Below are 10,000 nucleotides of genomic sequence, written 5' to 3' on the forward strand. Positions count from 1 at the left end.
TCCCCACCGGCCTCTGACTGATTCTTAGAACGGACGGAAAGAGTCGGGCAAGCCTGTCAAAGATTTGAGCGTATGTCAAAAGCTTTAGACTTCCGCGAACTCTCTGGCTTGCACTGAGACCCGAGGTCGATGTGCTCAGCACCACGGGGCCCCTTTCGCCTGCAGGTCCCGAGCCGCCAACATGTTCTTAGTATCGTGTTCCCCAAACCTGGGTGACGGGCACCACAGGGCGACAGAGCCATCGCACTTGCCGGGTGGCAGAGGAAGGACCGGACTATGTACAATAGCGGCCAACGACTCCCAGAGCCGGTTGTGCGGGGCTCGAGGTCTGCTCTCAACATCACATGCTTTTGGATGTGCTCAGGCAAGGGTCAGACCACATCCTTCCTGGCAGCACCCAAAGCAACCAGGCCGCTCGCGTCTCTCGCCTTCATTTTTCGACACAAGCGCCTGAGGAGGGACGCCACCCCTCCCCTTTGCGTCAAGAGACCTCCCCACCGGCCTCTGACTGATTCTTAGAACGGACGGAAAGAGTCGGGCAAGCCTGTCAAAGCTTTGAGCGAATGTCAAAAGCTTTAGACTTCCGCGAACTCTCCGGCTTGCACTGAGACGCGAGGTCGATGTGCTAAGCACCACGGGGCCCCTTTCGCCTGCAGGTCCCGAGCCGCCAACATGTTCTTAGTATCGTGTTCTCCAATCCTGGGTGACGGGCACCGCAGGGAGGCAGAGCCATCGCACTTGCCGGGTGGCAGAGGAAGGACCGGACTATGTACAATAGCGGCCAACGACTCCCAGAGCCGGTTGTGCGGCGTCTGCTCTCAGCCTAAGAGGCTTCTGGGAGTGCTCAGGCAAGGGTCAGCCTGCACCCTTGCTGGCAGCACCCAGGGGAACCAGGACGCTTGCATCTCTCGCCTTCATTTTCGACACAAGCGCCTGAGGAGGGACGCCACCCCTCCCCTTGCGTCAAGAGACCTCCCCACCAGCCTCTGACTGATTCTTAGAACGGACGGAAAGAGTCGGGCAAGCCTGTCAAAGCTTTGAGCGAATGTCAAAAGCTTTAGACTTCCGCGAACTCTCCGGCTTGCACTGAGACGCGAGGTCGATGTGCTAAGCACCACGGGGCCCCTTTCGCCTGCAGGTCCCGAGCCGCCAACATGTTCTTAGTATCGTGTTCTCCAAACCTGGGTGACGGGCACCGCAGGGAGGCAGAGCCATCGCACTTGCCGGGTGGCAGAGGAAGGACCGGACTATGTACAATAGCGGCCAACGACTCCCAGAGCCGGTAGTGCGGCGTCTGCTCTCAGCCTAAGAGGCTTCTGGGAGTGCTCAGGCAAGGGTCAGCCTGCACCCTTGCTGGCAGCACCCAGGGGAACCAGGACGCTTGCATCTCTCGCCTTCATTTTCGACACAAACGCCTGAGGAGGGAAGCCAACCCTCCGTGTGTCAAGAGACCGTCCCCGCCCCGGCCTCCGACTGATTCTTAGAACGGACGGAAAGAGTCAGGCAAGCCTGTTAAGACTTCCGCGAACTCTCCGGCTTGCACTGAGACGCGAGGTCGATGTGCTCAGCACCACGGGGCCCCTTTCGCCTGCAGGTCCCGAGCCGCCAACATGTTCTAAGTATCGTGTTCTCCAAACCTGGGTGACGGGCACCGCAGGGAGGCAGAGCCATCGCACTTGCCGGGTGGCAGAGGAAGGACCGGACTATGTACAATAGCGGCCAACGACTCCCAGAGCCGGTAGTGCGGCGCCTGCTCTCAGCCTAAGAGGCTTTTGGGAGTGCTCAGGCAAGGGTCAGCCTGCACCCTTGCTGGCAGCACCCAGGGGAACCAGGACGCTTGCATCTCTCGCCTTCATTTTCGACACAAACGCCTGAGGAGGGAAGCCAACCCTCCGTGTGTCAAGAGACCGTCCCCGCCCCGGCCTCCGACTGATTCTTAGAACGGACGGAAAGAGTCAGGCAAGCCTGTTAAGACTTCCGCGAACTCTCCGGCTTGCACTGAGACGCGAGGTCGATGTGCTCAGCACCACGGGGCCCCCTTCGCCTGCAGGTCCCGAGCCGCCAACATGTTCTAAGTATCGTGTTCCCCAAACCTGGGTGACGAGCACCGCAGGGAGGCAGAGCCATCGCACTTGCCGGGTGGCAGAGGAAGGACCGGACTATGTACAATAGCGGCCAACGACTCCCAGAGCCGGTAGTGCGGCGCCTGCTCTCAGCTTAAGAGGCTTTTGGGAGTGCTCAGGCAAGGGTCAGCCTGCACCCTTGCTGGCAGCACCCAGGGGAACCAGGACGCTTGCATCTCTCGCCTTCATTTTCGACACAAACACCTGAGGAGGGAAGCCAACCCTCCGTGTGTCAAGAGACCGTCCCCGCCCCGGCCTCCGACTGATTCTTAGAACGGACGGAAAGAGTCAGGCAAGCCTGTCAAAGAATTGAGCAGATGTCAAAATCTTTTAAGACTTCCGCGAACTCTCCGGCTTGCACTGAGACCCGAGGTCGATGTGCTCAGCACCACGGGGCCCCTTTCGCCTGCAGGTCCCGAGCCGCCAACATGTTCTAAGTATCGTGTTCCCCAAACCTGGGTGACGAGCACCGCAGGGCGGCAGAGCCATCGCACTTGCCGGGTGGCAGAGGAAGGACCGGACTATGTACAATAGCGGCCAACCACTCCCAGAGCCGGTAGTGCGGCGTGCGAGGTCTGCTCTCAGCGGAAGAGGGTTTTGGGAATGCTCAGGCAAGGGCCAGCCTGCACCCTTCCTGGCCGCTCCCACGGGAACCAGGCTACTTGCAATCCTTTCCCCCAATAGCAAGTGCCTTTTGGAGGGACGGCCGGAGTCAACGTGGGGTTTGCCCGCCCTCCAAAGTGTCAAGAGACCGCCGCACAGGCCTCTGACTGATTCTTAGAACAGGCAGCAAGAGTTGGGTAAGTCTGTCGAAAATTTGACAAAGTGTCAAAAATTAGACTTCCGAGAGCTCTTGGGCATGCACACAGGCCTGTCATTCAAGTGCTCTGCCCGCGGAACCGTTTTTCGGATGCCTTTCAAAGTGGTCCCGCGCCGCCATTTTGTTCTAAAAATCGTGTTCCCAGAAATCTCCGGGTACCCCGCCAACCTCACTGTGTCACAATGTCAAGTGGCACTGAATGGGTCTGAATTTCAAATTCGACTGCTTCGCTCTGGAACTCGAACCCGGCAAAACCGTTTGGATTTTTCCCGGTCCAGACTTCCGCGGCAGACAAAGTTAAAGTTTTCGGGCTGCAGACTCAAAACGACATCTGGCCAACCGCCGGGCTCAATTCGCCCAGTTCCTCCGGCACTTCGGAACTCATGTTCGGCATGAGTTTTTGAATCTTTCCCGATGCTTCGGCATTTTCCTCCGCTGACACTTAGAATATTTTTCACACTTGGCCGAAAATTTTTCTAAGTTTTTCTGGTTACTGATTTCTTCTTTTCGGGCATTTTTCTAAGTTTTCTTGGTTACTCATTTCTCATTTTCAAACATTTTTCTAAGTTTTTCTGGTTACTGATTTCTTCTTTTTGGGCATTTTTCTAAGTTTTCTTGGTTACTCATTTCTCATTTTCAAACATTTTTCTAAGTTTTTCTGGTTACTCATTTCTCATTTTCAAACATTTTTCTAAGTTTTTCTGGTTACTGATTTCTTCTTTTTGGGCATTTTTCTAAGTTTTCTTGGTTACTCATTTCTCATTTTCAAACATTTTTCTAAGTTTTTCTGGTTACTGATTTCTTCTTTTTGGGCATTTTTCTAAGTTTTCTTGGTTACTCATTTCTCATTTTCAAACATTTTTCTAAGTTTTCTTGGTTACTCATTTCTCATTTTCAAACATTTTTCTAAGTTTTTCTGGTTACTGATTTCTTCTTTTTGGGCATTTTTCTAAGTTTTCTTGGTTACTCATTTCTCATTTTCAAACATTTTTCTAAGTTTTTCTGGTTACTCATTTCTCATTTTCAAACATTTTTCTAAGTTTTTCTGGTTACTGATTTCTTCTTTTTGGGCATTTTTCTAAGTTTTCTTGGTTACTCATTTCTCATTTTCAAACATTTTTCTAAGTTTTTCTGGTTACTCATTTCTCATTTTCAAACATTTTTCTAAGTTTTTCTGGTTACTCATTTCTGCTTTTCCAACGTTTTACTAAGTTTTGCTGGTTACTGAGTTCACACTTTTAAACATTTTCGGGCATTTTTCTACGTTTTTCATGTTACTCATTTAGCACTTTCAGGCACTTTCCTATGCTTTCCTGCTTACTGATTTCACACTTTTAAGCATCTTCGGGCATGTTCCCTAAGTTTTGCAGTTCATTCGTTTGGGACAGTCAGGCAGCTTTCCTAAGCTTTCCTGGTAACCGAATTCACATTGTTGAGAACTTTGGAACCCTTCCCTAAGCTGTGCTGGTTACTCACTTTACCTCTTCAGACACTTGCCCCCGTTGTGACAGAGACCACTTCCCGACTCGGGAAATGCACCAAATTCGGCCTGAACTCAGAGGGCAGTCCCCCCTCGAAGGCGTGGAAGTCGGCAGAATCGCCGGGTCAAATCCGGCTGAGCTACCCGGCTTGGAAGCCTCAAAGTCGGTATGAGCTGTCAGGTTCACTCCCATCCCCGTTTGGACCACTTCCCGACTCGGGAAATTCACCAAATTCGGCCTGAACTCAGAGGACAGTCCCCCCTCGAAGGCGTGACAGTCGGCAGAACCGCCGGATCAAATCCGGCTGAGCTACCCGGCCCCGAAGCCTCAAAGTCGGTAAGAGCTGTCAGGTTCACTCCCATCCCCGTTTGGACCACTTCCCGACTCGGGAAATTCACCAAATTCGGCCTGAACTTATACAACAGTCCCCCCTCGAAGGCGTGACAGTCGGCAGAACCGCCGGATCAAATCCGGTAGAGCTACCCGGCTTGGAAGCCCCAAAGTCGGTAAGAGCTGTCAGGTTCACTCCCATCCCCGTTTGGACCACTTCCCGACTCGGGAAATTCACCAAATTCGGCCTGAACTTATACAACAGTCCCCCCTCGAAGGCGTGACAGTCGCTAGAACCGCCGGATCAAATCCGGTTGAGCTACCCGGCTTGGAAGCCCCAAAGTCGGTAAGAGCTGTCAGGTTCACTCCCATCCCCGTTTGGACCACTTCCCGACTTAGGAAATTCACCAAATTCGGCCTGAACTTAGAGGAGAGTCCCCGCTCGAAGGCGTGGAAGTCGGCAGAATCGCCGGGTCAAATCCGACTGAGCTACCCGCCCCGAAGCCTCAATGTCGGTAAGAGCTGTCAGGTTCACTCCCATCCCCGTTTGGACCACTTCCCGACTCGGGAAATTCACCAAATTCGGCCTGAACTTAGACAACAGTCCCCCTCGAAGCCGTGGCAGTCGCTAGAACCGCCGGATCAAATCCGGTTGAGCTACCCGGCTTGGAAGCCCCAAAGTCGGTATGAGCTGTCAGGTTCACTCCCATCCCCGTTTGGACCACTTCCCGACTTAGGAAAATCACCAAATTCGGCCTGAACTCAGAGGGCAGGCCCCCCTCGAAGGCCAGGCATTCGGCAGAACCGCCGGGTCAAATCCGACTGTGCTACCCGGCCCCAAAGCCTCAAAGTTGGTATGAGCAGTTAGGTTCACTCCCATCCCCGTTTGGACCACTTCCCGACTTAGGAAATTCACCAAATTCGGCCTGAACTTAGAGGAGAGTCCCCGCTCGAAGGCGTGGAAGTCGGCAGAATCGCCGGGTCAAATCCGACTGAGCTACCCGGCCCCGAAGCCTCAATGTCGGTAAGAGCTGTCAGGTTCACTCCCATCCCCGTTTGGACCACTTCCCGACTCGGGAAATTCACCAAATTCGGCCTGAACTTAGACAACAGTCCCCCCTCGAAGCCGTGGCAGTCGCTAGAACCGCTGGATCAAATCCGGTTGAGCTACCCGGCTTGGAAGCCCCCACTCCCATCCCCGTTTGGACCACTTCCCGACTTAGGAAAATCACCAAATTCGGCCTGAACTCAGAGGGCAGGCCCCCCTCGAAGGCCAGGCATTCGGCAGAACCGCCGGGTCAAATCCGACTGTGCTACCCGGCCCCAAAGCCTCAAAGTTGGTATGAGCAGTTAGGTTCACTCCCATCCCCGTTTGGACCACTTCCCGACTTAGGAAATTCACCAAATTCGGCCTGAACTTAGAGGAGAGTCCCCGCTCGAAGGCGTGGAAGTCGGCAGAATCGCCGGTCAAATCCGACTGAGCTACCCGGCCCCGAAGCCTCAATGTCGGTAAGAGCTGTCAGGTTCACTCCCATCCCCGTTTGGACCACTTCCCGACTCGGAAATTCACCAAATTCGGCCTGAACTTAGACAACAGTCCCCCCTCGAAGCCGTGGCAGTCGCTAGAACCGCTGGATCAAATCCGGTTGAGCTACCCGGCTTGGAAGCCCCAAAGTCGGTATGAGCTGTCAGGTTCACTCCCATCCCCGTTTGGACCACTTCCCGACTTAGGAAAATCACCAAATTCGGCCTGAACTCAGAGGGCAGGCCCCCCTCGAAGGCCAGGCATTCGGCAGAACCGCCGGGTCAAATCCGACTGTGCTACCCGCCCCAAAGCCTCAAAGTTGGTATGAGCAGTTAGGTTCACTCCCAAACCCGTTGGGACCACTTCCCGACTTAGGAAATTCACCAAATCCGGCCTGAACTTAGACAACAGTCCCCCCTCGAAGGCGTGACAGTCGGTAGAACCGCCGGGTCAAATCCGGCTGAGCTACCCGATTTGGAAGCCTTCAACACAAAACCCATCCGGCAATGCCACTCAAAAAGGGCCCAAATTCAGAAACACCCCCTTCAATAGGTACCACTTCCTCGGAGACACTACCGGGACACGCTCCCCTCGGCGAAAATTAAGCCCCCACCACTAACTGAAGCCAACCGCAGCCCCAACTTCAACGGAGAAATCAGTAACCAATTCAAAAATGCACTTGGTTACTGATTTGTACTGCTTCAAAAATATTCTAAGTGTCGCTGGTTACTGATTTGTACTGCTCCAAAAATATTCTAAGTGTCACTGGTTACTGATTTGTACTGACTCAAAAATATTCTAAGTGTCGCTGGTTACTGATTTGTACTGACTGAAAAATATTCTAAGTGTCGCTGGTTACTGATTTGTACTGACTCAAAAATATTCTAAGTGTCAGTGGTTACTGATTTGTACTGCTCCAAAAATATTCTAAGTGTCGCTGGTTACTGATTTGTAATGCTCCAAAAATATTCTAAGTGTCGCTGGTTACTGATTTGTACTGCTTCAAAAATATTCTAAGTGTCAGCGGTTACTGATTTGTACTGCTTCAAAAATATTCTAAGTGTCGCTGGTTACTGATTTGTACTGCTTCAAAAATATTCTAAGTGTCAGTGGTTACTGATTTGTACTGCGTCAAAAATATTCTAAGTGTCGCTGGTTACTGATTTGTACTGCTCCAAAAATATTCTAAGTGTCGCTGGTTACTGATTTGTACTGCTTCAAAAATATTCTAAGTGTCGCTGGTTACTGATTTGTACTGCTTCAAAAATATTCTAAGTGTCAGTGGTTACTGATTTGTACTGCTTCAAAAATATTCTAAGTGTCGCTGGTTACTGATTTGTACTGCTTCAAAAATATTCTAAGTGTCAGTGGTTACTGATTTGTACTGCTTCAAAAATATTCTAAGTGTCGCTGGTTACTGATTTGTACTGCTTCAAAAATATTCTAAGTGTCAGTGGTTACTGATTTGTACTGCTCCAAAAATATTCTAAGTGTCGCTGGTTACTGATTTGTACTGCTTCAAAAATATTCTAAGTGTCAGTGGTTACTGATTTGTACTGCTCCAAAAATATTCTAAGTGTCGCTGGTTACTGATTTGTACTGCTTCAAAAATATTCTAAGTGTCAGCGGTTACTGATTTGTACTGCTTCAAAAATATTCTAAGTGTCAGTGGTTACTGATTTGTACTGCTTCAAAAATATTCTAAGTGTCGCTGGTTACTGATTTGTACTGCTTCAAAAATATTCTAAGTGTCAGTGGTTACTGATTTGTACTGCTCCAAAAATATTCTAAGTGTCGCTGGTTACTGATTTGTACTGCTTCAAAAATATTCTAAGTGTCAGTGGTTACTGATTTGTACTGCTTCAAAAATATTCTAAGTGTCGCTGGTTACTGATTTGTACTGCTTCAAAAATATTCTAAGTGTCAGTGGTTACTGATTTGTACTGCTTCAAAAATATTCTAAGTGTCGCTGGTTACTGATTTGTACTGCTCCAAAAATATTCTAAGTGTCGCTGGTTACTGATTTGTACTGCTTCAAAAAATTCTAAGTGTCGCTGGTTACTGATTTGTACTGCTCCAAAAAATATTCTAAGTGTCGCTGGTTACTGATTTGTACTGCTTCAAAAATATTCTAAGTGTCGCTGGTTACTGATTTGTACTGCTTCAAAAATATTCTAAGTGTCAGTGGTTACTGATTTGTACTGCTTCAAAAATATTCTAAGTGTCGCTGGTTACTGATTTGTACTGACTCAAAAATATTCTAAGTGGGGCTGGTTACTGATTTGTACTGCTCCAAAAATATTCTAAGTGTCGCTGGTTACTGATTTGTACTGCTTCAAAAATATTCTAAGTGTCAGCGGTTACTGATTTGTACTGCTTCAAAAATATTCTAAGTGTCAGTGGTTACTGATTTGTACTGCTTCAAAATATTCTAAGTGTCGCCGGTTACTGATTTGTACTGTCAAAAATATTCTAAGTGTCAGTGGTTACTGATTTGTACTGCTTCAAAAATATTCTAAGTGTCGCCGGTTACTGATTTGTACTGCTTCAAAAATATTCTAAGTGTCAGTGGTTACTGATTTGTACTGCTCCAAAAATATTCTAAGTGTCGCTGGTTACTGATTTGTACTGCTTCAAAATATTCTAAGTGTCAGTGGTTACTGATTTGTACTGCTTCAAAAATATTCTAAGTGTCGCCGGTTACTGATTTGTACTGCTTCAAAAATATTCTAAGTGTCGTGGTTACTGATTTGTACTGCTCCAAAAATATTCTAAGTGTCGCTGGTTACTGATTTGTACTGCTTCAAAAATATTCTAAGTGTCAGCGGTTACTGATTTGTACTGCTTCAAAAATATTCTAAGTGTCAGTGGTTACTGATTTGTACTGCTTCAAAAATATTCTAAGTGTCGCTGGTTACTGATTTGTACTGCTTCAAAAATATTCTAAGTGTCAGTGGTTACTGATTTGTACTGCTTCAAAAATATTCTAAGTGTCGCTGGTTACTGATTTGTACTGCTCCAAAAATATTCTAAGTGTCGCTGGTTACTGATTTGTACTGCTTCAAAAATATTCTAAGTGTCGCTGGTTACTGATTTGTACTGCTTCAAAAATATTCTAAGTGTCAGTGGTTACTGATTTGTACTGCTTCAAAAATATTCTAAGTGTCGCTGGTTACTGATTTGTACTGATTCAAAAATATTCTAAGTGTCAGTGGTTACTGATTTGTACTGCTTCAACAATATTCTAAGTGTCGCTGGTTACTGATTTGTACTGCTTCAAAAATATTCTAAGTGTCAGTGGTTACTGATTTGTACTGCTTCAAAAATATTCTAAGTGTCGCTGGTTACTGATTTGTACTGCTCCAAAAATATTCTAAGTGTCGCTGGTTACTGATTTGTACTGCTTCAAAAATATTCTAAGTGTCGCTGGTTACTGATTTGTACTGCTCCAAAAATATTCTAAGTGTCGCTGGTTACTGATTTGTACTGCTTCAAAAATATTCTAAGTGTCGCTGGTTACTGATTTGTACTGCTTCAAAAATATTCTAAGTGTCAGTGGTTACTGATTTGTACTGCTTCAAAAATATTCTAAGTGTCGCTGGTTACTGATTTGTACTGACTCAAAAATATTCTAAGTGGGGCTGGTTACTGATTTGTACTGCTCCAAAAATATTCTAAGTGTCGCTGGTTACTGATTTGTACTGCTTCAAAAATATTCTAA

Source organism: Hemiscyllium ocellatum (assembly GCF_020745735.1).
Source record: "Hemiscyllium ocellatum isolate sHemOce1 chromosome 15 unlocalized genomic scaffold, sHemOce1.pat.X.cur. SUPER_15_unloc_16, whole genome shotgun sequence".
Taxonomy (NCBI): domain Eukaryota; kingdom Metazoa; phylum Chordata; class Chondrichthyes; order Orectolobiformes; family Hemiscylliidae; genus Hemiscyllium; species Hemiscyllium ocellatum.